We start from the raw sequence: 6,095 nt of genomic DNA on the forward strand, positions 1-6,095 counted from the left end.
CCTCCTTTCTTTCTTTCTTTCTTTCTTTCTTTCTTTCTTTCTTTCTTTCTTTCTTTCTAAAAAGATTTATTTATTATTATATCTGAGTACACTGTAGCTGTCTTCAGACACACCAGAAAAGGGCATCGGATCCCATTAGAGATGGTTGTGAGCCACCATGTGCTGGGATGTGAACTCAGGACCTCTGGAAGACCAGTCAGTGCTCTTACCCACTGAGCCATCTCTCCAGCCCCTCTAAGCAGATTTCAAGGAAGGGGGTCCCCAAACAGGAAAGGCTGTGGACCATCCTTTTGCCATCGTGTGGGAGAATTTACTTGCTTCGCCTGTGGCTGTTATTTACTCACAGAAGGCAGGATAGCACAGACAGACACACTGGTCTTGAATTCTGGCTTTGCTGGGAGCTGGGCACCATTGAGCAAATACCTTGAAGTTTCTGAGCCCTGGCTACAGCCTGTACTCACTGTAAGGATTCCTGTGAGAGATGAGATGAGAGAATTCATCATCTCTCACACAGTGTGGGATGCTTGCAGCTACCTCCGGCATTGTGTCTCCAAGTGCCCGAGAGACCCAGCTTCACCTGCTCATCACTCCAGTTAAACAGGACACAGGGGATGCAGGGCTGGATTCAGGGGAATCTCACTGCCAACCCCTGAGTGATGGCAGCCTGGCAGTGGCTGTGCTGGGGCCCACCTATGAGACTCGGGGACACTCACTCACCCTGGAGAACGACAGCTGTGCTATTCTCTCTCTCTCTCTCTCTGTGTGTGTGTGTGTGTGTGTGTGTCTGTCTGTCTGTCTGTCTGTCTCTCACTAACTCTCAGGGCCTGTGGCTGTTAGAAATCTCAGCATCCAGTGCTTCCTTTGGGAAGCCCTTCCTTTACTGCATTATATGAGAGTCAGGAATGGGGGTACAGCTAGTTGCTGTGCTTCAGCACTTACCTTGCCTAGCATACAGGAAGTCCTGGGTTCAGTCCTCAGTATCATATATCCCAGAAGTGGTGGTGCACACCTGTGGTGCCAGCTTAGGGATGTGGAGACAGGAGGATCGGAAGTTCAAGGCCACCCTCAGGTACATGGGATGTAAATCGTGAAGGTCTCATCGCCATGCGTTTTCAGGGACCTTTTCTCAACACCGAGATTCTGGGGATAGATCCCAGGGCTCCCTGCATGCATCACAAGCCCTCTCTCAGTGGTGTGCATCCCTACCCATGTGTATTTATTTTAAATTATGTGTATGCATCAGTGTGTGTGTGTGTGTGTGTGTTTGTGCATACATGCACATGTGTGCATGCATGTGCAGGAGAGAAGAGGCTCTCAGACCCTCAGAAGCTGGAGTTAGAGATGGTTGTGAGCTGCCTGCCAGGAACCAAACTTGAGTCCTTTATAGGTTCTTAACCACCAGACTGCCTCCTCAGCCGCAGATACACCCTTTAAGTGTTTCACCTTCCTTGTACCATCGTGTCACACATGGAGGGAACATGCACCTGGCTTGACCTTTTGCCCCCTTACAGTACAGATGAGGCAGCCAGGGCTCAGAGGGATCAAGAAAACCTAAGGATACTATCTGGTCCTTTATGAAGACGTGAATTCTAGTTTCCCCAGTATAAAACCCTTAGTTACTGATGCACACACAGGTACATGCACTTCTGTTCGGTAGGACCCTCTGCTCACTCCTTCTGAGCCTTGTTCTCCCTTAAGGATACATACACCATGGATCTCTTTCCCCACTCAGATCTGCTGCTGTATCTCATCCTCAGTGGCTGAGTTGGTCCATTATAGGGGCAGACATAATTTATTGTACCAGTTCCACTCCGTAGGCATTTAGGTAGCTCCGTCCATCCGTGTCTCCTTCCCATTGTCCCTCTTGACCCCAGAAGGGCTGGGCTGCCTCCAGCTCCCTGGTTTGTCAGAAGTAGCAGCTCCATCAATCTAAGCCATGTGGTCTTTAAAAATACATAACCCCAAAAAATCAGGCTCCATTAAACAAACTTATAAAATATGGATGGGACGCTTGCCCTGCCCTCATCCAACGCCACAGGGGTCAGCTCCCAGGGCATAAGTGAGTGGAGAATTTGAGATTGGTCTCTGAGTATTTAATATGATAGGGGTCACCCTGCTAGAGATGGGGGTCTTTGGTCCGATTAAATTGTACATCACAGGTGGAAAGGACAACCGTACTTAGCTCACCATGAAGAACCATCAGTGTGGTGCAGTGTGTGTGTGTGTGTGTCTGTGCAAATCTGTATTCAAGCATGCCTGTAGAAAACCTCACACTAAACCAAAGGAGTTCAGCAGGCACCTGCACAGGGCCAGAGAGTTCAAGGTTATGGCCAGAAAAGCCCACCATTTGTTCCAAACACTTGGGCCACTGTCTGCTTGGTGACTCTTGGTCATATCGCTTAACCTCCTCTCTGTGCCTCTGTTTCTTCTTCTGGAAAACAGAGGTGATGGTTACTGCATGCTGGGCGGTCACAAGGTCTGAGTAAGTCTTAGAGATAGGATGTGAGGTCACCAGCTCAGGGCTGGGCCGCTGTTGTGGGTGAGTGGGCAGAGCCTGCTCTCAGTCTTTCAGAGTTATGGCCGCTGGAAACGCTCTGCCAGGCAGACGGAGCTGTGAGCCACAGCATTTCCTCCACCCACCCTCCACCCCCACTGCCATGAGTACTTGGGTCTAGAACATTCCACTTATATTTTTCCATGGATGCGTGTGTTCTCTGGCGCACACCATGCACTATTTTGCACTGGAAGTGATTTCATGGTATGGGTCTCCTGACGAATGGACTGTTTTATAGCTTGATTTTATTTGTATTGAACGTATCCTTTGCATTAGTCTGCCAGGTCGGTCTCAGTTAGGAACAAGGGCTGGGTATAAACAGCAGATATTGGGTAGACATGACTCCCCCCGAGTCAGTAACAGCACCAGCTGGTCTTGCAGAAGACCTGGGCTTGGTTCCCAGAAACTTCATAGCCACCCCTAACTTCAGTTCCAGGGGATCAGACACATTCTTTAGCCTCCTTGGGTACCAGGCACACACATAGACATAAATGCAGACAAAGCACCCATGCACATGAAAGAAAAGCAAATAGTCTTAAGAACAAAACTTAAAAATAAAAATATAGCTGAGGTTTGTGATCAGAAGTATTCATTGGGGCTGGACTTCTGGAGGCAGGGTAGTCCCTGTGAAGGGGCTGGCAGGGCCAGTTCCTGTGTCCTAGGCTCAACCCCTCCCTTCAACTCTTCCCCCTTCTCTGCTAGGGACATTTCAGAGCTCCATCCCCAGCCTCTGTTTACCTTTTAAATTGACTCCTTGTGTGATGGAGCCTTCCACAGAGTCAGGCCCCACCTCCTATGTGTTTACAAAGCAGGGCCACATCAGAGATCCCTTCACTGAGGGACAGTCTGCTAGACGGTCACCAAAGGGTTTTCCAAAAGGGATAAATCAACTTAGAAACTGACCTCTCACATCTTTAGGGTTCTTATTTTCTCACAGCAACAAAGCATCTCTGAGTATCACACAAACAGAAACGGAGCAGCCAACAGTAATTTAGCAGAAGCACCCTGGCTTCAATTTGATTTCTTTGCTTTTATTCTAGGGCATCAAAGTATTGTTTCCATACCCATGATTCCACGTCCTTCCTCCATCCTGACTCCTGTGCTTGCCCCTGCTCATCTTTCTGCCACGGACTCCTGCTTTCTTCTCCTGTTTCTGACCCATCAGGCTTCGTATAGAACCAGTGAGAACAGTCTCACCATGGCAACTTTGCTCTTCTGGATCCAGCACATATCTTACCCTAGGGTTTGGGGCCATTGAATTTTTCCCGTCTAGGCTGCAGTTCTGCTCTTGCCTTACCCTGAATTATGAGTGCCACTCTCCTTTTTCTTCCTGGAGCTTCCTCCGTCTCCTTTGGGGGTTAAAACTTTAAACCCATGGTCTCTTCTCTTGCATTTTGCTGCCACCTTCCTTAATGGCTCTCTGGCTCTTTATTCCTACCTTTTACTTGAAGTACTAGGAATTTGCTTCTGACTACAGCTTTGGCCGCCTCCTTTTGACTTCTCTCATACACAGCCTTCCCATTATTGCTGTCTTGCTGGTGGTCACCAATTCTCTGGATTCTCTCCAGGCCTCGAGTTAGGCCAGAGAATTCCATTTCTCAGCAACTTCTCATGTTTGGTATCCTGAGTCCCAAAGCCCCTGTGTCTCTGGTTAGCTTGAGATGTTGAGAAAGTTACCATCAGAAGGGCTTTGTTAGCCTTCGACTCTGAAATGTTCCCTCCTGCTTGCAGGGTTTGGTCCCTAACTGGCATTTTGAAGGTATCAGAAGGAACCTTTAGGAGGCCAGGCTGGAAGAAATAGGCCTCTAGGAGCAGGCTGTGAGGGTTGCACCCTCTCCTCCTCTGCTTTCTTGTCTATGGGACAGAGAAATCATGGCCACCCACTCCTGTGAACACTTCCATGCCCCACTGTGCGGAACCCCTGACAACCCCGAGTCAAATCTGTCCTTTTAAAGTTGTTTGGTTAGGTGTTTCAGTCAGGGTGCCTTTGTAGGTGTGGGTGAGAGTCTGGGAGACACCTATGTGATGTTGTCAGTTTCTTGTGTCCCTGGAACAAGGTTAGACAACAGAAACAGGCAGTCTAATTGAGAGAAGTGTACTCCTGAAAGCCAAAGGAGGGCTTCTGAGCTAGAGAAGATGGTGCTGACCCTCAGGCCTTTTATAACTCACTTACACAGCAATGCACCTTCTGCACCTGTGTCTCTTGGCTTGTGGAAGGCTCCCTTTTTCTCGAATTTAGCTTGGGTGGGGAAGGGTTTCCAGGGCTTTCCATCAGCTGGCTTCTTTCATGACTTAATCTTGACGACCCCTCACCCTTCCTCTCCCTCTCCTCCTGCCACTGTGGCACAAAAGCATCCCTAACAGTCCCCTAACCTGGGATGGAAGTGAGGTGACCGGTGCCTGTAGGACCTTCTGCTGGCAGCCCTGATGGAGACTAGAATGGGCATCAGGATTGGAGGAGTCAGGGATTAGAGGACTTCAGAATCTGCTCCCACTCCTCCATGCCTTGAACCAGTATTATGAGAACTGGTGTTTTCTCTCCAGAGGCCAGTGTCCCAGGGGCGCAGTGGATGAAGGTCTCCCTCTCTCCCTAGGATCTATGTATGTTCATGTCAGTCCACCTACAGGGAAGCCTGAGCCACACTAGGAATTCTGGGAGCTCTTGGGCTTACCAGGGGCTCCTACAGTGCCTGGGACTGTTGGTGCCTGGGACTCTGCCAGCACGTTCTATGAGGGAGCCTGGCTTGTTCTCTGAGCTCAGTGGAAATGCACCCAGGTGAAGCACGGATTTCAATTTGAAGGGGGAAAAAAAGTCTTTCCCATTATAAAGGCCACTTGAAGACTAGAGTGGGACAGGTATTGTGTTTCCATATGGGCTTCATTAGGGAGTGTATGCACACACATGTGAGCATGCACACACACACAAGAAAGAGAAACAGCTACAGCATAGGAAGGCTCATTAAAAGTCCAGGAAAGGTTAGCCCATTTGCAGACTATACATCTTAATCCTCCACACGGCGCACGAACCTGGGGGAGAGAATCAATGGCTAGAGAGACCCTGGCTTCCTTCCAAGAGCCAGATCAAGTAGACCTTACCTTTCCCACCCCTCATTAGCACGAGATATGAACCCAGGGAACCTTCTCTCCCGGGTGCCTCCAGGATGTGGGGGGAGGGGGCTAGCATCCTAGTGGGGATTCAAGGCTCCACTGGCCAGCAGGTGCTCCTGGGACTGGGCCCCAGGAATGAGAGTGTGGAGCTCAGAGCTGGTTCCTGCTTCCAGAGGTGCTGATGGGTGAGGTAGCTGCTCACCCGCTGCCAGCTGGCTTCCATTGGGCTGACAGCTTCCTGTGGCCTCATCCATCCTATGCAGGCGCTGGATGCCCTTGGCTCCTTGGTTTCTTGGTTCTTTCTACATACACTGCTAGATCCTTGACTCCAGGAAAGATGTGGACAAGGCTGGACCTGGCCAGCCCCTGCTATTCTGAGTGTGGACAAGGCTGGACCTGGCCAGCCCCTGCTATTCTGAGTGTGGACAAGGCT

Source organism: Mus caroli, chromosome 5, assembly GCF_900094665.2.
Source record: "Mus caroli chromosome 5, CAROLI_EIJ_v1.1, whole genome shotgun sequence".
Classification (NCBI taxonomy): Eukaryota; Metazoa; Chordata; class Mammalia; order Rodentia; family Muridae; genus Mus; species Mus caroli.